Consider the following 25,254-nt stretch of genomic DNA (forward strand, 5'->3'; position numbering starts at 1 on the left):
TACTCCGTAGTTCGTAGATTGAAGCAAAAATGCCTAGCGGCAGCTCACGCTCATGAGTAAAACTGGCAACCAACATAGTAATATTGCTAAACAATAGGTTCAAAAAAAATATTGCTAAACACAAATAACTCTATACTAAGTTTTTTGGGCATTTTGTATATACACAAGTACACAACCCTAGCTTTTTGCAGTCCAATGCAGTACATTTTAGTTCACAGCATGCAATAATCTACAGCTTGCAGCCATGGATCTTTCATGTTTAAAAAGTAATTGGAGTGTAAACTACACTTGTTTGCATACACATAAGTGTGCGCAGATGTCGTCTTGCTATTTTCTTCCTCGCCTCAAATTTAGACTTCAATTTCTTAGTTTTTTTTTCCTTCCACTGTCTTCTCAAAATTTATTACCATGAGAGGGTAACGAAAAAAAGATTTCTGACTGATGATGTTACTATTCAAATGAACTTGCACTTTTTTTGGGTTTCTAACTTATTTTGAACACCTATGAGGTGATAAAACACCATAACTACGGACTAAATGTGTGGTTCACTCGAAAATTGCTCCGAATTAAAATTTTGCATATGTCCATCAGACTATCAAGGCATCAAATGAGACTCGTCCATTTGATATTTGATCCTTATGAACAAGACATGTTTAGTACTCTCTCTATTTTAAATTATTAAGACGTTTTGACTTTTCTAGATTCATAGCTTTTGCTATACACTTAGATATATAATATGTCTAGATTCATAACAAAAACAACGTATCTTAAAAAGTCAAAACATTTTATAATTTGAAATGAATGAAGTAGATAATAATTCTTGGTCAACAGGCATTTCAAAAGTTTCTAAATCAACTCCTTGCACACCAAAAAAACAAAGATGCTACGTCAGTTCAATAAGTAAAGATTGTCGTTTATTCGCTTCGTAAGATTTTCAGGTCACATAGCGCTTCTCAGTTCCAATGGACGAGTTCATCTATGTTTTCTAATCTTTGTCATTAGTAAATAAATTAATAATTCAGTATGTTATATTATTACTTAGTAATTATAATGACAATATTAGTTTTGACAAGTGTTAATATGGTGACTAATATATGTTTTGTGTGCCAATTAGGGTAGTAGTAGTAGTGCTAATTAACACATTTTATGTTTAATTAGTGATTATCATATGGCAAGATTAGTGTTAGTGCATAGTTATTACTATCTTTATTTCATTCTAAATTGCAAGTTGTTCTAGCTTGTTTTAGGCTCATAACTTTTCGTGTGCATCTAGACATACATCATATCTAGGTGCACAGCTAAAGCCGTGTACATAAAAAAGCTAGAAAGAGTAGTGTATAATTAGTTGTCATTATTTTAAAATAATAAATATATTAGTCAACTATTCACATTTCATCTATCCAACCAAACAAGAAAAGCTTGTCTTATCCATCTAGCCAAACAGGAAGTATTGATGAGCTCATCCTGAATCCATGGATGGTCAAATCCCATCTAACTTTGCCAAAACCAAACTCACCCTAAAAGACAATCTCGTCTTGCGCTATCTTTACATAGTGTTAGAATAGGCGCCTAAGGGGCCTGCTATGGGCCGGCACCAAGCCTGTTCGGCTGGTAGCCTAGGGGCTGTGAGAGTATTAGGAATAGTACCACATTGCCTAATCATGTGAGATGTTAGTCCCATGTACTCTATATAATCAGCCCATGAGGCCCAATGCAATATATTAATATTCCTCCATTTATATTCTCTTATATGGTATCAGAGCACGAGGAGCCTGCTTCAAGTCATAGAGCGATTTCTTTAGAAGACAGACAAAGTCGGGATGAGCGAGTTGCTATTGGTGATCTTCGTGTTCTGCATGTTCCTACTGCTTCGCAATATGCAGACATCTTCACCAAGGGGCTGCCTACTTCAGTGTTCACGGAGTTCAGATCCAGTCTAAACGTGTAGAGTGGCTGACGTTTCGACTGAGGGGGTGTGTTAGAATAGGCGCCTAAGGGGCCTGCTATGGGCCGGCACCAAGCCTGTTCGGCTGGTAGCCTAGGGGCTGTTAGAGTATTAGGAATAGTACCACATTGCCTAATCATGTGAGATGTTAGTCCCATGTACTCTATATAATCAGCCCATGAGGCCCAATGCAATATATTAATATTCCTCCATTTATATTCTCTTATCTTATACATAGTTACATATACAATGCAAATAGCAGCGGGTACACCAAAACAGTTCACTGTGCCTCCCCAAATGAAACTCTTTTGGTTGGCCACGACAAAACTATCGGACCAATCATTCAGCATGCTATAACTATAAGATTTACTTATACATGCATACAATCATACAAGATGTGTTGATTAATTTGTTCAAAACGACAATTCTTACTGTCTAGCCATCGCAGCCATAATCACAATGATCACGTTCTCTCTTCCGGCCTAATCTCCACATTGTGACTTGAACAGACGCTCAATGAACTTTGATGGCCTTTCCCCCAGAATAGGAATGGGCATCATGTGCAAGTGTCTGAGACATTTTTCAAGAATCAACAAGTTAATAGTAAAACAAAAATAGCGATGATGAGTTTGCAATAATATATATGATATGCAATCAATACTCATTTATGTTGATTTCAATTTCAAACAAAACACAAACAAATCATTAATACTATACTTCGTATTGTCGCAAAAAATTACTACACTTCATCTTGATGTAGCATACTATTTCAACTTAATAGTGCACTCTTCTAGTGGCTAGTAGCTTAGTCGGAACACCCTCCTTGCTCGCTCTCCACTGTTCTCCTTCCTCGCTCTCCATCATTTACTCTTCTTGCTCTTTTATGTATGCTTGCATCACTCTCTTTTCTTATACCTCTACTTGGATGATTGATAACTGTAAGGTCACCACCCTAATGGAAAAATATGGCCACAATATTCCTCCTACCCGCATAGCATGTCTTAGTAGCTTAGCCAGAACACCCTCCTTGCTCACTCTCCATCACCGTTCTCCTTGCTCATTCTCCATCATTTACTCTTCTTGCTCTCTTGTGTATGCTTGCATCACTCTTTTCTTCTACCTCTACTTGAATGATTGATAACTGTAAAGTCACCACCCTAATGGAAAAATACGGCCACAATATTCGTCCTACCCACATAGCATGTCTTATATTCTTTTCACAAGCTTCAAGGTAGCTGCCTAGCCACAAGCAGCATCTTCTATTGCTCTAATTAGTCTTCAGTCATTGTAAAGAAAATCGGTAAACCAATAAACATGACAATAGCAAAATGCCATAGGTAACAGCACAGCAGAGAGTATGGAGCTGTGTATTTACCTGTTCTTGATATTGGAAATACATGAATGGAGTGTAGAGTAGAAAATTTGAAACCCTTGATGTGTATATATCAGCATATCTACAGGGGCGTACCCAGTGCAGAGAGCTCCCGCTCTGTGCGGGGTCTGGGGAAGGGTGTCAGTGGCAAGCCTTACCCTCGTCTGTGCAATGCGAGAAGACCGCGACTCGAACCCGGGACCTTCCGGTCACAGGCGGTAAGACTCTACCGCTTACACCAGGCCCGCCCTTCATTAGCATATCTACAGCAAATGCAAAATTAGTTGCATTCAGTTTGGAGTCCATACAACATTTTTCCTCACAGTCAAAAAAATTATAGCCACTCACTTTTCAATTTGCCTGGTCAGATGTGTTAGTCGCTGAATTCTTACTCTTGGTAGTAGCAGAATTATTATTCTTATCGAGAGAGGATGACACTAGGAGTTGGGGCAATTTTTCTGGTTTATTTCTCACACAAATGCCATGCCAATCTGAGGGGTTGGGAATACATATTTATAGGCTGCTAATCAGCCAAGCATATGCCAAGATGCTAGTCTAAGATGCTAAGATGTTAGTCTAACATGCTAAGATGCTGTCCTTGTGGCAACAACTGCCAGCAGCCCCACAAAGACCAGACCAGCCAGACTTATCCATCATTCTCCCCTTAAGTCTTGTGCGTCGTCTTGTGGGAAAGTTAAACCATACCGGTCCTCGAGCAAAGCTCAAGGAACTTAATCCTCCCAAGGGGCTTGGTGGGCAGGTCCGTAAGTTGGTCCTTGGTGTTGATGTAGCTCGCCTTGATGCTCCCTTCCTCCAAACAGCCTGCCTCGGATGAAGTGGTACCTCACCCGGATGTGCTTGCTGCGTTCATGGAAAACGGGGTTCTTTGCCAGGGCCAGAGCGGACTTGTTGTCCACCCTGAGCTCCACCGCTCTAGTGTCTCTGCCGAGGAGATCACCAAGCAATCGAGCGAGCCAGAGCGCCTGAGTCGAATCGGTGGAGGCCGCTATGTACTCGGCCTCGCAGCTGGACAGGGCCACCACCTGCTGCTTGACCGACTGCCAGTTAACGAGGCACTTGCCGAGGAAGAAGAGGATCCCGCTCGTGCTCTTGCTGGTGTCGCTGTCGCCGGCGTGGTCGCTGTCGCTGTATCCGACGAAGTGTGCCGCCCCAGGGCAACTAGGGTAGTAGAGGCCATGGTCGAGAGTCCCCGCAACGTAGCAGATGATCCTCTTCACAGCCTGGTGGTGCTCCGTCGTCAGTCGCTGCATGAACCGACTACGTAGCCGACGGAGAATGCCAAGTCTGGCCGTGTGTGGGCGAGGTAGCGAAGGCTCTCCACAAGACGCCGGTACTACGTAGCGTCCACCTCCTTCGTCGTGCTGTCGCGGCTTAGCTTCAGCCTCTCCTCCATCGGAGTGAGAGCTGGGTTGCAGTCGGTGAGCCCAACTAGCTCAACGATGCGCTTGGCGTAGGCGGTCCGTCGAAGCGTGATCCCGGAGTTATCCTGGTGCACCTCGATTCCCAGGTAGAAGGAGAGAGGCCCCAGGTCACTCATCTGGAAGGTGGCCTTCATCTCTTCCTTGAATGCCGCCACCTCCGCATCCTTGGTGCCGGTGATCACCAAGTCGTCGACGTAGACACCCACCAGCAGAGCATTTCCTCCATTGCCCCGTCGGTAGATGGCTGCCTCGTGCGGGCTTTGCTCGAAGCCCATCCCCTTTAGCATGGAATCCAACTTGGCATTCCACGCCCTCGGTGCCTGCCGCAAGCCATAGAGGGCCTTGCGCAGGCGGAGCACCTTGCCCTCCTTGACGGGGATCGCAAATCCCGACGGCTGGTGCACGTAGACCTCCTCCTTCAAGTCGCCGTTAAGGAACGCCAACTTGACGTCTATGTGATGAACATGCCAGCCCTCCTGGGCAGCTAGCGCAAGGAGGAGTCGCACGGACTCCATCCGTGCCACGGGAGCAAAGGCGTCGTCGAAGTCGACCCCCTCCTGCTGCACGAAACCTCGTGCCACCAAGCGAGCCTTGTGCTTGACGATGACGCCGGCTTCATCCCTCTTCAGCTTGTACACCCTCTTAAGAGTGATCGCGTGGTGACCACGACGAAGGTCAGCAAGCTCCTAGGTGCGGTTCTTCTCGACTGCATCCATCTCCAACTACATCGCGGCGCGCCACGCCGCGTGTCTCTCGGCCTCTGCAAACAATCGAGGCTCGCCGTCGTCACACGCAAGGTGCAACTGCGCCTCCAGGTCGTGAGGCACCAGTCCCGGCACCGGCTGGTCACCGAGAAGGTTCTCCATCGTACGGTACCGCAACGGCTCGCCGTCGTAGTACGCGTCGATGCGCTCCTCGTCGTGAGAGAGCGGGGTAGCGAGCTCAACCGGGTTGTGCTCGGCACGAGCTGGTGTTGGAGTAGACGTGCCCGGAGAGGTGCCTGTCGGTGCTGGAGTGCGTGGCGGTGCCGGCTGTGGTGGAGCCGGCGAAGAACTCATAGCAGCCGAGGTCCTGGCTGGAGAGCGTGGTGCTGTCGGAGTAGCAGGCGCCGGGGTCGGTGGAGGCTCGGGGACTGGGGTAGACGCGCTCGTCGAAGAAGAGTTGCCTACTCCCCCAGCTGCCTCGAAGTGGACATACTCGACAGTGAAGTCGTCGTACGTCGGAGCCGAGCCATCGTCCACCGCCTTGTCCCACGCCCATCCTCGCCCTTCGTCGAACACAACGTCACGCGCCGTGCGCATACGCTGTGTCTTCGGGTCGAGGATGCGGTAGGCCTTCGAGCCCTCCGCGTAGCCGATGAACACTCCCGGAGTGCTCCTGTCGTCGAGCTTGCTGATGTGGCCAAGCTCCTTGGCGAACGCGAGGCAGCAGAAGACCCGCAAGTGAGAGACCGCCGGCTTGCGCCCATGCCAAGCCTCGTACGGCGTCCTGCCGTCGAGCGCCTTGGTAGGTGAGCGGTTGAGGATGTAGACGGCCGACACCACCGCCTCTCCCCAGAAGACAGCCGACATCCCCCTCTGCTTGAGAAGGGCCCGAGCCATCCCCACAACCACAACCGTCTGGTTGCACCGCTCGACGACGCCGTTCTGCTGCGGGCTGTACGGCGCGGAGTAGTGGCGCTGAATGCCCTCATCAGCGCAGCACGACGCAAATTCAGCCGCCGTGAATTCGCCGCCGTTGTCGGTGCGCAGTACGCGCAGCTTGCGGCCGCACTCCGCCTCCGCAGCAGCCTGCGAGCGCCTGATGGCATCCGCAGCCTCTCCCTTGCTGCCGAGGACCATCACCCACATGTAGCGGGAGAGGTCGTCGACGAGCAGTAGGAAGTAGCGTCGTCCTCCCGGTGTGGCCGGTGTCACCGGACCACACAAGTCCCCATGCACAAGCTCGAGCCTCTCCTTGGCTCGAAAACTCGTCCGCTGGGGAAAGGGGAGTCGCCTCTGCTTCGTCAACACGCAGATGTCGCAGAGCTGCTCCACATGGTCGAGGCACGGCAGGCCTCGCACCATCTCCGTGGCACTGAGCCGCTTTAGGGCCTCGAAGTGAAGGTCCCGAAGCGCTCGTGCCACTGCCACGCTTCGTCGTCCCGACGAGCAGCGAGACAGAGGGGTTGTGCCACCTGCACGTTAAGGACGTTGAGTCGATTTGCGCTTTTGGATACCTTGGCAAGAAGGCGACGACGGCGATCCCAAATCCTCATGACTCCATCCTCAACCACCACGCACGAACCATTCTCATCCAGCTGTCCCAAGCTGATGATGGAGTTCCTCAACACGGGGATGTAGTAGACTCCGGTGAGCAACCTGTGCTCACCAGACACGGCGGTGAAGATGATGGAGCCGACGCCCTTGATCTCCACGCCGGAGGCATCCCCAAACTTGATGGAGCCTCGGACGCTAGAGTCAAGCTCGGTAAAGAACTCCCGTCGACCGGTCATGTGATGGGTGGCGCTGGTGTCGAGGCACCACCCGCCAGTCTTGTCGTTGCCTGAGCCGTCGCCGAGGAGGGCGTGTGCTTTTGGCTCGTCAAGGTGGAGGAGAGCCGTTGTGGCCGGTGCCGCTGGAGGTAGCTCGATGCTTGCATGTGCCATGAACAGAGCCGACTCCTCCTCCGCCTGTGCGACGTGGGCCTGGCCGCGTCGTGGCTGTCGACAGTCCTTGGCCCAATGGCCAAGCTGGCCGCAGTTGCGGTAGGTGTCGTCTCGTGCCGGCTTGTGCTTGCCGGCGGCGCCGCCCTAGGCGCCTCTGCGGGCATCACCCACGGCACGTCCTCGTGCCCCGGCCTGTGTGTCTCTGCGTGCCTTGCGCGGCTTGCCACGCTTGCGGCCGCCTGTCGCGGAAAAAGGCTCCCCCTTCTTCCGGTCACCTTGGCAGGCAGCCCACTGCTCCTGAGTGAGAAGGAGCTTCCCGCCAGTGGTGATGGGCCCCGAGAGAGACTGTGGCTCATCGCTGTCGACGACCTTGAGACGACCTATCGTCTCCTCGATCAACATCGTGGAGAAATCCAGCAGGGACTCGATCGAGCGAGCCATCTGCTTGTACTTCTCGGGGACGCAGTGGAAGAGCTTTTCGACAGCTCTCTCCTCGCCGTAGGTGTCATCGCCGACCTGCACCATCTTCTGCAACAGAGTGTTGAGACGGAGAGCAAAGTCATCAACGTCCTCACCTGGCTTGAAGGCTAGGTTCTCCCACAACTTGCGAAGTGCCTACAGTGTGGACTTGCGGGCGCGATCGCTGCCGATGCGTGCCGCAACAATGGCATCCCAAGCCTCCTTGGCTGTCCACTTGTTGGTAAGCGAGAACTACATCTCGAACAGGACTGCAGCGATGAGGGCATCCAGCGCCCGTCGATCCTAGTCGTAGTCGACGTCGCCGTACCGGACTGCCTCCCACATGTGCCGCACCTAAAGCTTACCCTCATCACCGCAGCCCACTCGACGTAGTTGGTCTTAGTGAGGGTAGGCCACCCACCGCCGGGGCCGACGTCCCTGACGACAGCCTGGAGCTCATGGTAACCACGGTACCGATCCGGGGAGAGAGAGCCACGCTACCTGTGAAGGCCGCGCTCTCCATCGACCCGTCCGCCACCGTCGCCGTGCGCGCCTCCTCCAGGAGCGCCACCGCCGTGCGCGCCTCCTCCAGGAGCGCCACCACCATGCGCGCCTCCTCCAGGAGCGCCTCCTCCAGGAGCACCGCCGCCGTGCGCGCCTCCTCCAGGAGCGCCGCCGCCGTGCACGCCTCCTCCAGGAGCGCCGCCGGCGCGTCCGCACCTGTCTGGGCTGTCGCCACGCTCGTGGGCTTACGCGGCTGCCCACTGCTCCGCCCGCGCTCGTCCTGCCTCCCTCCCTAGCAGCTCGAGGTCCGCGTCGGCGCTGTCATCAGCAGAAACGGAGCTGCTGATGCTGCAGCGCAGAACCTCGACCTCTGCTGCCGCCGCACGCGCTGCATCCGCCGCCGCCGCCGCTTCCGCCTCCGCTCTGGCTGCTGCCAGCTCCGCCGCTGCCAGCCTCGACGCCCTTGCCGCCGCGGCAGCGGTCTCTGTTGCCGCTCGCTCGCGTTCCTCTGCCGTGGCAAGTTCGGCCTCCTGCCAACGCCGCGTGCTCGAGGCGACCGAGCGCTGAGACTGCTCTGCGGACATGACGCGCTACCGGGGGGATGCTGTGTGGGGAGAGGACTGCTTCAGACGAGCTGCGCAGAGGGAGAGGAGTGAGCAGGAGCGGCCGGAGCTGCTGCTGCTCCCAGCTGGGGCTGTTGTGAGGCTGGGAAATAAGATGAGCAGGAGATGCTCAGGCTACAGGATAGTACGGCTCTGATACCATTTGTTAGTCGCTGAATTATTACTTTTGGTAGTAGCAGAATTCTTACTCTCATCGAGAGAGGATGACACTAGGAGTTGGGATAATTTTTCTAGTTTATTTCTCACACAAATGCCATGTCAACCTGAGGGGTTGAGGATACATATTTATAGGCTGCTAGCCTGCCAAGCATATGCCAAGATGCTAGTCTAAGATCTAGTCTAAGATGCTAAGATGCTGTCCTTGTGGCAGCAACAGCCAGCAGCCCCACAAAGACCAGACCAGCCAGACTTATCCATCAAGATGACTCTTATCCCATAGGCCAGCACGTGACAACCAACCCCATCTTAAGAGGGAAACGAAAAACGTACTTGCTTAGCTTACTTTTCTAACAATTAAAGAGATAAATACCAGGAAATTTATGAACAAGACCGATAAATTGATTACATGGAAATTAAAATCATACGAATTGGAAATCCGAAGCAGAAATAGGTGCGATGACGTTTCAAAGCAGTTATTTATGTAAGAAATATATGGGATAATAGATCTGAACACCCAGATTTGAAGGATTTCCCAAATTCGCTACAAGAATAAGAATTTACATAGTGGTTGATGTACCTTTTATTGAAAAGTTCTCCATCTGCTTCTAGCATTGGCCCAATCTTTTCATCTAATCTTTGCATAACAATGAGCAACTTTTGCATACTTTCCGTAAGCTCCTGGTCATCCATACAAGTTGCAGCAAGTGTCTGAAAAAAATGTATATCAGTGCAAGCATATCGCTAACTTAACAATTCATACATGACAGCAGTGCACTGCTGAAAGTAATACAAATGTTAAAGTTTCAAACATCTGAAAAGGACATTCAACATGTTGGAGCTCACTAAAGCATCAGGCTTCACTCTAGTACCTGTGCAGGACGTGAATTAGAGCGCCTCTGCTGGGCCAACCGAAGCTGGTTAAAAAGATCCCCCACACTTTCTTTTTGTTGTATAAGTGTAACAAGCTTTTCTTTCTGATCATGGCTTTTGACCAGTGCATCAAACTGCAAACACAGAAGAGGAAATTGGTCAACAAGAGGCTACAACTCGATTGGCTACATAGCACCGACAGCATAACAAATTGTGGTCTATCTAGGTTTGCTTCCACATTAATTCAGAATCAACAGATGCATATACTTGATAATGGTCAGTATAAGTGTGTCATCAGCATATTGGAATTAAGGTGCTGTTTGGTTGATGCAGTGATAACGTAAATGTAAATGGTAACAGATCACACTGTAATCAGCGACGGAATGGGCGATCCCATTGATTGTTTGGTTTCCCCATGTAATGGTATCTGTTACCATGTGGAAGAAAAACAATTTGAATGAACCTTCCTGAATCTCGTCAGGTCTATGGCAACAATGTGCTCCGTCGTTCCTGATCTTTGCCATTGCAGGGGCAGGGTGGCAGGATTTTGGGATGGCGCACTTGCGATCCTCATAAAGGATTGCTGCAAAGCGCGGCAGCAGCGGCCCTCTTCCTACGCGCGCCGCCGGCTGAGGCCGCATGTCTGCAGAGCATGGTGGCGGCGTTTCCTGTCCTGCGTGCGCTGTCGGTCGTGGCGCATGGCAGCCACGGCGATCGCCGGTGAAAGCAGGAAGCTAGCACCCAGGAGGGATGGAAGAGGGAAGATGAAACGGGCGGAGTCATCCTCCTCCTTAGCACCGTCAGTTTTTTTTTCTTTTCTTTTGTAATCGGAACCTGTGGTGTTATCTGTTTACGGTCAAAAGGGATCGTGATTGAATAGGACTGGTATCCGATACTGTGGAAATGGATTTAAGGATATCATGAAATAAACAAATGTAAGGGAATCTGATTGCAGCATGATCTGATAACGCCCAAAAATCACTGAACCAAACAGCACCTAAATGGTATACATGGTGCAGGCTGCTTCATGTAGTTATACCATTATATCACCAGTAGATAGTTTTATGCTTATGTAAGTAGTTTTTCTTCGGATGCGCAGAAGAGCCGGGTGCCATTTCATTAAATAGGAAAAAAAGGTATAAAGAAAAAACACTCAAAGATGATGCCCTAACCTCAAAGGCCACAAGTCCACAATGGCGGAATGTAAAATAAACGCAACACGGGCAAATAAACACAACACGGACAAATAAACGCAACACGGACAACAGAAAGATGGCCACAGCACATCACTACAGCACACAGTTAGAACCAGGGAGGGAGGACTATATTCACCCCATGACCAAGTTCCTAAGATCCCTAGTCCCAGCAGCACACCGGACAGTTCCTTCTTCAATCACCGTCCTAACCACCATATCATAGGAGTGGCATTGTTAAAAATGCAGTTGTTATGATGCTTCCACGGCTCCCAAGCAGCAAGGACAATAAGAGCGTATAGGCACCAACTAAACTAAAACTTGTTAGATTACCATAGTGTCTCCTTGGTTACTGTGTTAGTTACTCCTAATTACTCTGCTATGCGCCACCCTATGTGGGCTTAGCCCCTGGCCTTCCCAGGCTAAGGCTCTATATATTTGTAATCCCTGTGTAAACATAACCTAAGTCAGATTGGCATTCTGCCTTCATGGTATCAAACGCCTAATTCGGGTCCTGTGCCGACCCTTCCTCTCCCGCCCACCTCTCCGCTGCTTCCGCCCCTTCCTCTCCTCTGCTTCCGCTCGCGCCCATGGCCGCTTCAGCAGCCGCACCGCCTCCTCTCACCGGCGATTCCAGCACCGGCGCCTCGGCTGCCGCAGCCGCTGCTACTGCCGCCAACGCGGCCCTGCTGCGCGACGATGCCACCGCGGCCGCCCTGCGGCTCGAGGAAGAAGCCACCGCCACTCGAGCGGCCAACACCGAGCGCGCCGTCCAGCTCCAGAAGGAGGCGGACCTTCTCAAGTCCGCCGCCGCCGCCTAGGAGCACGTCCGTGCTGCTGCCGACGCCCTGTCCAAGGAGCGCGCACAGGCCGACGCCCTGGAGGCGCAAGCGGCTGCCATCCGGGAGCGACTTCGTCTGGAGGCCATCCACGACGATGAAGCCCACGACGACGACGAGCACTCTGTCTCCTCTGAGGCTGCTGCTATTGCGCACCTGCACAGCCAGGCCTGCGCCGTCCAGAACATCAAGTATCTGGTCCCCATCGTCCTCGACCTCAAGTCCCCCGACTACTCCAAGTGGCGCAGCTACCTTCTCCTTGCTCTTGGTCGGTACTCCCTGAAGGACCATGTCCTCAACGACGATTCCCGCCCCACCGATCCGGTCTGGTACCGCATGGACTGCGTGGTCGTCTCCTGGATCTTCAACAGCATCTTCACCGACCTCCTCGACATCATCCACGAGCACGACGGTGTCACTGCTCGGGTGGCTTGGCTCGGGGTTGAGCAGCAATTCCTGGGGAACTGTGAGTCCCGGGCTTTGCTCCTTGATGCTGAATTCCGCAACCTCTCTCAAGGCGATCTCTCCGTTGATGACTACTGCCGCAAGATGAAGGGCATGGCTGACGCCCTCGCTGATCTTGGTGAACCCCTCAACGACCGCACACTAGTGCTGAACGTCCTGCGGGGCCTCAATGAGCGGTTCCAGTTCATGGTTCAACTCATCACTCGGCAGAAGCCGTTCCCTCCGTTTGCGGACGTCCGCACTGATCTTCGTCTCGCCGAGCTCAACATGGTGCAGCGGCTCCTTCTGCCCTTTTCGCCTCCTCATCAAGCAGGCCGCCCTACACTGCGCCGGCACCCAGTTCTGCCTCTCCGCGCCCCCCTCATCCTCAGGGCGTGCTCCCTACCGGTAGGGGCTCTTCAGGCAGTGGCCGTGGCCGGCGTCGCCGCGGCGAACGCAACCAAGGCGGCCCCCAGTGGCTGTCCCTCTACAACCCGTGGTCCGGATCCATTCACATGTGGCCCGGCCCCACGCCTGGCGGTCCTCGCACTCCACCAGCACGCACCGGCGTCCCTCCTCCTCAGCAGCACGCCATGATGGCTGGCGTGCCTTCCCCTGGCTACCTGGCACCTCCACCAGGGCCGGGCCTCTACTCACCGGTGCTGCTACCTACTCCTCATGCGCCACCTCCAGCGTGGTCTCCCTGGGATCCTCATTCCCTCGCCCAGGCTTTCAGCACCGTCTCGCTCACTCCACCCACTCCGCCGAACAGCACGGACTGGGTTTTCGACTCCGGCGCCTCCTCCCACATCGCCTCCAACCCTGGTATTGTTACCCGCACATCCTCTTCCCCCTTTCCCTCCTCCATCGTGGTGGGTAACGGTGCCACTCTCCCTGTTGTTGGCACTGGCTACTCGATCATTCCCGGTCCTTTTCGCCTTAACAATGTTCTTCTTGCTCCTGGCATTATTAAAAACCTTTTATCAGTTCGCCAATTCACTACTGATAATCATGTTTCTATTGAGTTTGACCCTTCTGGCATCTCTGTGAAGGATCTTCGTACCAGGAACGTCCTCCTTCGATGTAACAGCTCGGGGCCCCTCTACACCTTAAAGCTACCATCGACGCCTTCTGCTCCCTGCACTCTTGTCGCCACTCCTTCATCGTCCATCTGGCACCGCCGTCTTGGTCACCCCGGCAAGGAAGCTCTTCAACGCCTCACTCACTCTTCTTCGATCGCCTGCAGTCAGCCTGCTGACGACCATTTATGCCATGCCTGTCAGCTAGGACGTCATGTGCGTCTTCCGTTTACTAGTTCTTCGTCGAGGGCTTCCAAACCATTTGATCTGATACATTGTGATTTATGGACATCGCCTGTTCTCAATGTATCTGGATTCAAATATTATTTAGTTATCCTTGATGATTTTTCTCATTTTCTATGGACCTTTCCACTTCGCCTTAAGTCTGACACCTTTTCCGCTCTTTCTAGTTTCTTCGCGTATGTTCGTACTCAATTTGGGTGCCCCATCAAATCTGTCCAATGTGACAACGTTCGCGAGTTTGACAATTCTGTCTCCCGCATCTTCTTCCTCTCTCACGGTGTCTCTCTTCGCATGTCATGTCCCTACACCTCTCAGCAAAATGGCAAAGCTGAGCGCACCCTCCGCACCACTAACAATGTCATCCGCACGCTGCTCTTCCAAGCGTCCATGCCCCCCTCCTACTGGGCCGACGCCCTTTCCACTGCCACATATGTTCTTAACCGTCTTCCCACCAAGACCCTCAACATGACTACTCCCTTCTTCGCACTCCGTGGTACTCCACCCTCCTACCATGAACTTCGAGTTTTTGGGTGCACCTGCTATCCCAACCTCACTGCCACCATCCCCACAAACTTGCCCCACGCTCCACTTTGTGTGTCTTCATCGGCTACTCCCCCGATCACAAAGGCTACCGGTGTCTCGACCTCACCTCCAACCATGTCATCATCTCTCGTCATGTCATCTTTTCGACGAGACGACTTTTCCTTTCTCTGAACACCGGACCTCACCTCCCGAAGAGCTTGATTTTCTAACTAATGATGAGCCTCTACCAGCTCTTTCACCTTCTGCAGGTACATCTGTGCGGCCTCTCGACGCCCCTCTGCAGACCGTGCCGCAGGCTGCGTCCGAGTTGCCTGACGACACCTCGTCGATGCTCTGGCCCCTCAGCCCGGCTGGGCCAGCGTCCCAGCCTCCTCCACCAGGCTTCTCCGCGCCTCGGCACGCACCGCCCGTGGCACAACAGCCACGAACGGTGCCCTCCCAGGTGCTCCCGTCGGCTCCAGCAGCACCCCCTGTGCCGCCTCTGGCAGCAGCCCCGGCCCCTGTGGCCCCGCCTGCTTCCCGTTTCAACAACGTCTACTCCCGACGCCCTTCACTAGCTGCTCCTCCTTCACCGCCGACACCACCACCAGCTGCCGCTCCTCCTCGCCGCTCCAACATCATCCCATCTCCACCACGGTTCATCAAAGCTGATCCTCCACGTCCTGTTGGTGCTGTCCCCATCCCACCAGTCGACAATACTCATGGCATGATGACCCGTGGGAAGTCTGGATACATACAACCACGCCTCCATCTCCACGCCGAGGCTCTGTCCCCGATTCCCCGGTCTTGCCGCGACGCCCTTGCTGATCCTCACTGGCGTCGCGCCATGGAAGATGAATATGCTGCTCTCATGGAAAAACACACTTGGAACCTTGTTCCTCGCCCCGACAAGGCCAACGTGGTCACAGGCAAGTGGATTTTGAAACATAAATTTCACGCTGATGGCTCGCTGGACAGATACAAGGCTCGTTGGGTTCTTCGTGGCTTTACACAGCGTCCCAGTATTGACTACGATGAAACATTCAGCCCCGTTGTCAAACCTGCAACTGTTCGCACAGTCCTCACTTTGGCTCATTCCCGGGACTGGCCAATTCATCAACTAGACGTCAAAAATGCTTTTCTCCATGGGACTCTTTCAGAAACAATGTACTGCTCTCAGCCAACAGGGTTCGCCAACTCAACTCTTCCTCAGCACGTCTGCAGGCTCAACAAATCTCTCTATGGCTTGAAGCAAGCCCCCCGTGCATGGTACAGCCGTTTTGCTTCATTCCTGCTCTCCCTGGGTTTCACTGAAGCAAGATCAGATACATCTCTCTTTGTTTACCGTCGCGGTACAGAGACCATTTATTTGCTGCTCTATGTGGACGACATTGTGCTCACTGCCTCCTCCCAGCAGCTCCTTCGCCGGGTCATTGATGCTCTGATGAAGGAATTCGCCATGAAGGATCTTGGCCCACTTCACCACTTCCTTGGCATGGCAGTCCAACGACGGGGTGACACTTTATTTCTCTCCTAGCACCAATATGCTCTGGACATCCTGGCTCGCCATGGCATGAGTGACTGCAAACCATGCTCCACCCCTGTTGATACCTGCGCCAAGGCTTCTGCTGATGATGGTCCTCCTGTTGCTGATCTCATAGCCTACCGTAGCCTTGTGGGAGCTCTTCAGTACTTGACCTTCACCCGGCCCGACATTGCTTATGCCGTCCAGCAAGTTTGCCTTCACATGCACGATCCTCGGGAGGTTCACTTTGTTGCTGCCAAACGGATCCTCCGCTATCTCCAGGGTACTCTTGATCATGGTCTCATTATTCCTCGGACTTCTCCGACACAGCTCGTCGTCTACACTGATGCCGACTGGGCTGGCTGCCCGGACACTCGCCGATCCACCTCTGGTTATGCTGTATTCCTAGGTGGCAGCCTTGTCTCCTAGTCTTCTAAACGACAGCCCACTGTCTCTCGCTCTAGCGCTGAGGCAGAGTACCGTGCTGTCGCCAACGGCGTCGCTGAAGCTTCCTGGTTGCGGCAGCTTCTCCAGGAACTACACCACCCACTCGACTCCGCCTGCATCGTCTACTACGACAACGTCAGCGCCGTCTACCTCTCCACCAACCCTGTACAACATCAGCGCACCAAGCATGTGGAAATCGACCTCCATTTCGTCCGAGAACGCGTTGCCATTGGTGCTGTCCGTGTGCTTCATGTGCCCACCACCTCCCAGTTCGCTGATGTCTTCACCAAGGGTCTTCCTTCTTCTGTGTTTCAAGAATTTCGTTCCAGTCTGAATGTCCGCTCTAGCGACGTTCCGACTGCGGGGGAGTGTTAGATTACCATAATGTCTCCTTGGTTACTGTGTTAGTTACTCCTAATTACTCTGCTATGCGCCACCCTATGTGGGCTTAGCCCCTGGCCTTCCTAGGCTAAGGCTCTATATATTTGTAATCCCTGTGTAAACATAACCTAAGTCAGATTGGCATTCTGCCTTCAAAACTGATCCAAGAAGTCACCCATATGAAATTACAAGGCAAGGCAAATCTAAGAGTCCTGATACAGTTATTCAAAATGAAATGAATTAAAGATGTTCTTGTCCAAAAATTTCTTTTAAGAAATTGGAAATGCAATGTGAGATGGAAAAATACCAGACAGAATGAATAAATGTTCAAGAGAAAGCTTCATCCTGCTAGTCAGAAATCAAAATGCTACTGTAATGCCTAATGATCTACACATTGTCATTATTTTTTTAATTAGTGAGAGAAGGTAAGCAAACTAACCTCAACCTCTTGTTCTCTGCAGATTAATGCCGTTCTCCATCGTAAATGAACTTTTGACTGGCTTACATCTGTGTAAATATGGTCCCCAACATATAATATCTCATCCCCATGAATGTCTAGTGATTTCTCAACCATCTGAGCACTACCACCAGAACATAAGCCACCTAAATACCCATTTCATAAAAGGGGTAGCAAGTCAGTCACAAAACTGGCAGTGGATAATAGACAAGAGCATATCGAAGAAAGAAACTAAGGTTGCAGGATCTAGTCTAGTGACATAAGCAATTAAGCATAAAAGTTGGAGTAGCTCTCTTGTTTTATTCCCCAATCCAAACTCTCCCTTCTCCATTTCAGAATAAAAATGAAAAAAAAAAACATATCTGCACTAAAGAAAGAGAAGATCCAAGCACCTAAATGGGAAAACAACATGGTGCCTGCACATCAGAACACCCAAACTTCTGCACAACAAGACCAACATGTGGTTCTGCTGTTGATAAGCAATGATGTTACAACTTTCTCTAAAAAAAGGAACAAGTCCACTTTTTGGCCCCTCAACTCTTGAGTTTGTCTAATTTTGACCCCACCTGCAAAACCAGGTAATCTTGGCACCTCAACTACCAATACCGTTCAATTTTGGCCCCTCAGCCTAGTTTTGGTGGTTTTCCGGTAACTCGGGCCCAGCATCGGTCCACATGTAAGACACTCCATCTTTCTCTCTCTCTCTCCCTCCTTTTCTCACCACCACTGTCCCCATCTCCTTCCCTCCTCTGTCTATCTGCCACTGCCGCCTCTCTCCCACTCCACCGTCCACAGCACCACATCCAACTGTACCAAAGGAGACATGCTCTCGGAGCCGTCCACCTCCTCTTTATCTTCTCCACCAGTCCTCCATCGCAGCCTCCTCCTTCCCTCATCCAGCGCACAGCGAGATTGCCCTCACAGCTGTCCCCATGTCCGATGGTGCTCCATGGCATGGGGGGTGCCCATTCTCTCTCTTGGCCACCCAGGGCATGCAGGCCATGGGCGGAAACTTGAATTGGCATAGCTAGGGGCTGCATCGAGCTCGGCCATGGCACGTCTCCTGTCTCTGGTGATGAGCAAGGGACAGTCTGCGGCAGCACACAGGTATGAGGCGGCGGGGTGGTCCGCACTATTAAGTTGCATGCACCGACCAATTCAACCCAAAAGCTTAAGCTGATGGGGAGAGGTGGGCAATTCACTTACATTCCAACACTCCCCCTCACGTCGAGGCTCCCTCAGGCCTCGGACGTGGAATAGGAGCGAGCAGCAATTATTTTATTTAATTGCGCTAACCAGGATTCGAACTCGAGACCTCTGGCTTTATACCATATCAAGTTGCATGCACCGACCAATTCAACGCAAAAGCTTAAGCTGATGGGGAGAGGTGGGCAATTCACTTATATTACAACACACACACAGCAGAGGTGAGTGCAGCGGCGCAAAAGCAAGCACTCTGGACATAGCTATGGGAAGTGGCGTTGGGAGAGAGGGAGGTGGGGAGGGAGAGATGGAGCATATGACAGGTGGGCCCAAGCTAATTGAAAACCACCACAACCAGACCGAGGGGTAAAAACTGAACAGCATTGAAAGTTGAGGTGCCAAATTTACTAGTTTTGTAGTTTGGGGTTAAAAATAGACAAACATAAGAGTTGAGGGGCCAAAAACGGATTTGTTCCCAAAAAATATGATGTCGGAACTATAAATCATCTTAATTGGATAGGGAAGCTACCAGCTACCATGAAGAATGCCCCCCCCCCCCCCCCCCCCCCCCCCCCCACACCCTCCTTAATTTTTTTTTCCTTTAAGTTCTATTTTTGGTTTCCATTCATTGAGTTCTGAAGAAAAATGAACATAATGCTACAGCATAATACATAGTCACAGTTTGAAACAAAACATGTTCCTTCACAGTGACAGATAAAGAATTATTGGAGGTTCTATTAGTTACTGGTTCACAACAGTAACGGTGCGAAGAATTGGACCTGACTTTACTTTAAAACAGGGGCGCATCAGTCCATCATCTGTTACAACCTCATATAATGGATGTGAAAGCTGGAAAAACTCTGGCTTCCTTGCGGAGACTATAACCTATAGTAAGAAAGAATCAATGGATATTAATGAAGTTTCCAGTATGTTGTAAGCAATGACTGTTAAACAGTCACTTCTACAAAGCTGGTATAAGGGAGAGAGATAAACTTACCATTTCAAAAAGATCTCTCCATCCCATATCATTAGGAAGAAAGCGATTGAATCCATGATTCATCATTTTGTTTGTATAATGGTAATCTGAATTAGTAATGAGAAGCAACTTTTTTCCAGCCTGATAGATTGGAAAGCCAGCATATCAGTACAATGGTTCTATTACTTTGAATTGATCATACGGCACCATAAGGTGGAAATGCGCTAACCTCTTTTTGATCAAGAAGAGCTAAAGGAAGTTCTGGATCAGGCTCTACAAACCGCTCAGGCTCAGCCATTATTTCTCTCTACATTTCAACCAGCTAAAGAAGTTTTCAGAAAAAAAAAATAATAGTCATATATCATAATCATATTATGATTAACCGAAGAGTACCTTAAGTTGGCCTTCTACATGTGCTCAAAAAAGTGCTTTGGAAACAGCCTGGAAAAAAGGTACACCAAACTTCGTTTATTACATAGCAAAAGTGGACAAGGACAAATGTTCCACAAGTCAGAAGAGACATTGCTTGGTGGGCGGACCTTTTTTTTCTTTCTGTTTCTGTATAGACTAATTCTTTTACTTTATTTTTAATATAATATAGTAAAAGCAGGTCTCTACGCTGATGTAATGCCATCAAAGAGACGAAAAGGAAACAGCAGTGCTCATTACATTGTACAGTCCTTTGTAATCCAATGGCCCAAGTTCAGCTGGCACCAATCCCTGATCTAACTTGTCGACCATCTGAAGAAAATAGTAATATCCAGGTTCAGTCCAAACTTGAGAAATGTTTAGTGTGAGAGATCACATGCAAATTCAGAATGTCTAGTTGTCTACATAATCATTTGAAAAACAATACAACTACTCCCTGAATGAATCAAAACAGGATTGATTGTGTTGATGTGTATTGATTTGGAATAAATACATTCAGATTTCTGAGCACACATCATGTTTCTTTGATGGGCACCTAATTGTGATTTATTCTGCCGAGGACAAATCAAAAGCCAATGTATTACCAACTTCTGTTTGATGCTACTACAGACCCCACTACTAACAAACGGATCTGGTTGTTAGATCATCAAGAGACATGTCTACACTTACATCTATATATTAAATTAATTTCCAAATCAGTGAGGTAAAATATGGCCAAACTCCAAGTCCTTAGAAGGCAAAGGCGCAGTTATTCAAGGATGAAAGAGCAGAGAACACCAAACTACTAGCAAAAATATTTCAGCTGGCTTGCTTAGCATAGTATCTCATCTGAACTTGTACCATTTCTGCAACTCTTGCCAAGTCTTTAGCTAATCTAGACAAATACTTAGCTTCTGGAAAATATAACTCAGTCACTTGCAAATCAACAGAGAAACCATTAGCTCCCTGGGTATGCTAATGAGAAAGATGGACATGAACTTAAATAGTTGAGATGTCAAGTGACATCGCATCACATAAACATTGAAATGACTATATCATATAAAAGGAAGAGGTAAGGAAACCTGCATGAACATGACAGCTTCTGAAACAGAGAAAAGGGTGTTAAGGAACTCCCATCGACTTTGTTTCCGCAGGTCCACCAATTCTCTTCCATATATTTCACTATTCAAAGACATGAATTAGAGTTCTCATCTCTGGAGCCCAGAAACTTTGACGAAATGTGTTACCTATACCTCACAGCACGAGTGGAAAGCATCTGGGTACCACGCATGGCCCTCTTAACATAGCCAAATCGATCAGCTTTAACCAAGTTTCCCTTCTCTTTATCAATAACAAGACCTCTTATGACCTGTGACACAGCAATTGTATCACTAGAGGTGATGTATGTGCTTCAAGGTATTATGAAAGAAGTGCACAGCAGGGCACTACCAGGTCAGGGTCAAATTTAAGGTCATCTACTGGGAAACCCATGCTCTTGAGGTTGTCCATCCCATAGTCATATGCACGTCCTTCCCAGGTCTGCAGAAATCACATATGTGATTACCATAATATTTGCATTGAGCAAAATTATACTAGCTGAAGGGCGGGCCTGGTGCAAGCGGTAGAGTCTTACCGCCTGTGACCAGAAGGTCACGGGTTCGAGTCGCGGTCTCCTCGCATTGCACAGGCGAGGGTAAGGCTTGCCACTGACACCCTTCCCTAGACCCCGCACAGAGCGGGAGCTCTCTGCACTGGGTACGCCCTTTTAAAATTATACTAGCTCCAATCCAAATATAAGCCCTAGGTTTTATCCTATGTCAAACTATTATTTTAACTTTGACCATCAATAGCTAAAATTCATATACATTGACAACATAAGACTGATGTTAGACTGTCTCCAACGGGATAGCCATCACGGCACCCAAACCCAAATATAGGTCGTGCACGTTGCTTTCGGTGAAAAAACGACGCTCCAACCGAGTACCCAAACCAAAGACGCAGTTTGCGTCGGAGTCGAGTGGGTACGCAAAAATGGTTGTCTCTCTCTCCTCGACCCAATTCTCCGCTGCGCGTAGCGGCCTTGGACGGCGTCGATGAGGAAGCGGCCTTGGACGGCTCCGACGCGGAAGCGGCGACGGCGGCGGCCTCCGCCTCGGCGAGCGGCAGTTCTCGGCCTTGCGCGCCGCTGACCGGAAGGGGAGAGGCTCGCGGATCCGGTCCGCCCCCAGCAAGGGCCGCCGCCACCGGTGAGCGCGCTCGGCCGGCCGCAGGCTGCCGCTGCAGCCCCAACGGCGCGAACGCGCGGGCGCCTCCGGCCCCGTCGTCGCTGCTGCTGGCCGTCGCAGCAAGCGGCGCGCGCACGGGCTGCCCTCCTGGTTGTCCGACGCCGCTGCCCAGTCACCTGGCGCGGGCGCGCGGGCGCCCTTGGCCCCGCCGCAGCTCCCTGGCCGCCGGCGAGCGCGTGAAGAGCGGTGCAGGCATGGGCCCTGTAGGCCGTGGCTAGCCGCCGCTTTCCTCTTCGTTTTCCTGCTGTACGTTCCTACAGAAACGAACACGGGAGGAAGAAAGAGTGCTGTACCGTAGATGACGGGGGGTGATTTGGGTCCTCTGTTGGAGAACGTAAATTTTGGGTTGGGATCTTTTTTACTGTGCATGACCCAAATCAGAGAATGGGTGCTGTGTTTGGGTTGTCATGGTTGGAGATAGTCTTAGTAGATTCATCATGAAACAATACTCTCGCGATATATAACCCTTCATATTTGAATTTGACACAACATATTTACATAGAAATTAAGTCAGTGTACTAATGTGAATATAGGGATTGGGGGAAATATTTATATCTAAAATTATCTACATTACAACACATTGAAAACTCACAGCAACTAACCCCTGACATGAACTTTATGAACCAAAAATTAAAGGAAAAACAACTTTAATTGGCACTTGAAATTTAGATCACCCATACGCTATCCTTTGGAGTTACCAGTCAAATCAGCTCAACATATTTACAGAGTTTTCTAAAAGTGCAACCCCTGGTATCAGAAAAGTTTATAGGCGAATCAAGAAAATGGGCCATGAAGTACCATCACATTGTAATGAATTAATGTATAATCCATATCGTAGCCAACCGAAGGGCGGGCCTAGTGCAAGCGGTAGAGTCTTACCGCCTGTGACTGGAAGGTCCCGGGTTCGAGTCGCGGTCTTCTCGCATTGCACAGGCGAGGGTAAGGCTTGCCACTGACACCCTTCCCCAGACCCCGCACAGAACGGGAGGTCTCTGCACTGGGTACGCCCATATCGTAGCCAACCACACTGATAGATCGAAGATTTAGTGTCCTGGTGCAGAAAATTCCGCGAGGAGAGTGTCTTACTGAAAACGGGGCCTGCATTTTTAGAAAACTGATGTTAGTATTGTTTTCGGAAGGCTGACTGGTTTTGTCATCGTGATGATACTCAAACAAGATATGATTAGCAAAGGGCAACCAAAAATGGAAGTTCAAGAACAAAGTGCTAGAATGTTAGCAGATAGAATATAACTGCAAAATTAATTCTGATTTACAATGAAAATAGTATTAGCGAGTTTGATTATAGCTTGTCTTTTAAAAGAACATATGCTTTTGTCTATTCCTCATTTCCTTGGAATGTGTTAGCATTTCCATGATCAATGTACTCACTAAAGTTATATTCCACTGAATGTGGAGCTTTTGTTGCTAGAAAGGCATGTCTCTTGTATCTTAATTCTTAATCATAAAAAAGGGAACGCCTTGTCAAGGACCATCATGCAAAAAAATTTATCAAACCATTTGACAACAGTTATCTTGGGATGCATTTTATAGTAAATCTTTTTCTTTTTTCTCGAACACGCAGGAGGGCTGTGTATCTTTGCATTAAGAAGAAAGAGGGTCCAGAACCCTTACAACACACACCCACACACCCTTGATTTTTTGCTTGTGAATTTGTGATTACATTAGCGCCCTTTTCTTACAAGCATTTTACAGTAAATCTTAAAATAGTCAAAAAAACATATAGTTTTGTTGAGTCCTTTCCCAACAAAAAAGGCCATAAAACAATTTCGAAGCAATGGATACATCTAACAACTTTGAAAACTGAAAGGTCAATGCAAGAGAAAATTTTCCTTTCACCAATAAGAGAACCCTCATTCGCTTCTGCCAGGAAGAAAAAAGGGCCATTGATGCTTCACAGGTTTTCGATAACCATCTTTTTTTGCCATTACTTGATGGTCAAAAATCATAAACCTCAACTGCCACATTAGTTTTTCGATAAAAATAAAGGTCGTGTATTTGGCTGAACACGAGATTGTGAGACCATTGCCACAATTTACTGTCAGGGATCGTGATGACTGCATCCACTACAAGCCAACACTTCTATTCTTACCTGCCAGAAACTATAAATGCCTACAATAGTAGAGGTCACACCAGGCATGAAGAGTAGTGACTTATTCTTAGACATGACAACTGGCTCTTAGTCGACTAAATTCTAAACACATGAGTGGTCAAACATCTCTGGCTCGTGGAATTCTAGTGGTAATGACATTTAAAGAAAAAAGTGCGTAACAGAGTGGAGGTAAAAGAATTGCTACTACAATTTTATGATGGTAGGGTATGAGAGGAAGGCCCTTATTCCTTAATTGGATAGTTATAATCTTTTGTCTAAATTCCACAACATAACACAGTTGTATAGGTGATTCCCAAAAAAAAAAAACAGTTGTATAGGTTACTGGTAACTAAACATGCATTGGTGACAACATCAATGAGTTCTGCACAGGGAACATGAATAGAAACAGAAGATGCATAGCGAACATCAACAAGGACAAGATAATGCTTAAAAGGATAGAACCTTACTGCAATTCCCAAGTCATGAAGCAATGTTCTTTCCAGGCTATCTCCTCAATAGGACCATGCAAAGTTGACTTGCCGTTCCCACCTAAAGTTAAAGCAGCTATGAGAAATTACAAAGTTATCATGATCCAATTTTGATGATGTTGCCGTATATTCCAGTTAGCCATTAGGAGAGAAGCCGTCTACTTATAATCACGTAAGAATATAGTGGCCCATGCTATATAGTATCACCCACGAATCAACATCGATTACCCGCATGAACTCAAAATTAAGGAGATCCAGAGCTCACCTAGCGCCTCGAGGCGCTCCCTCCGCACGTTCAAATCCCCCCTGGTGCTCTCCCCGAGGTAGTCCACCTCCAAGAGCCCCGACGAGGTGACCGAGAAGTACGACTCCTCCTCGTCCTCGAGCCCGTCCTCCTCGTCCCGCTCCCCCTCCACCGCAACCGGCCTACTGGCGTCGAGCGCGCGGCACCGGAGACAGATGGGAGGGCGGAGGCGGGGGAGAGCTCTGAGCAGGCTCTGTGGCCGCTGTGAATATACGGAGCTCTGCGGAAGCGACAGCCGCGGCGGGGCCCGGGGGCAGAGGAGGCGCGCAAGCTCGGCGGCGTCCGCCATTGTTTGCTGCGAGAGATTGCGCGAAGACCGGATGGGAGAG

General features: G+C 49.8%; 1 pseudogene; it reads right to left on the bottom strand.

The window, feature by feature from the left end:
- Positions 1 to 1,988: 1,988 nt before the first annotated feature.
- Positions 1,989 to 25,254, bottom strand: LOC136533992 (uncharacterized; annotated as a pseudogene).

This window comes from Miscanthus floridulus, chromosome 1, assembly GCF_019320115.1.
Source record: "Miscanthus floridulus cultivar M001 chromosome 1, ASM1932011v1, whole genome shotgun sequence".
Taxonomy (NCBI): domain Eukaryota; kingdom Viridiplantae; phylum Streptophyta; class Magnoliopsida; order Poales; family Poaceae; genus Miscanthus; species Miscanthus floridulus.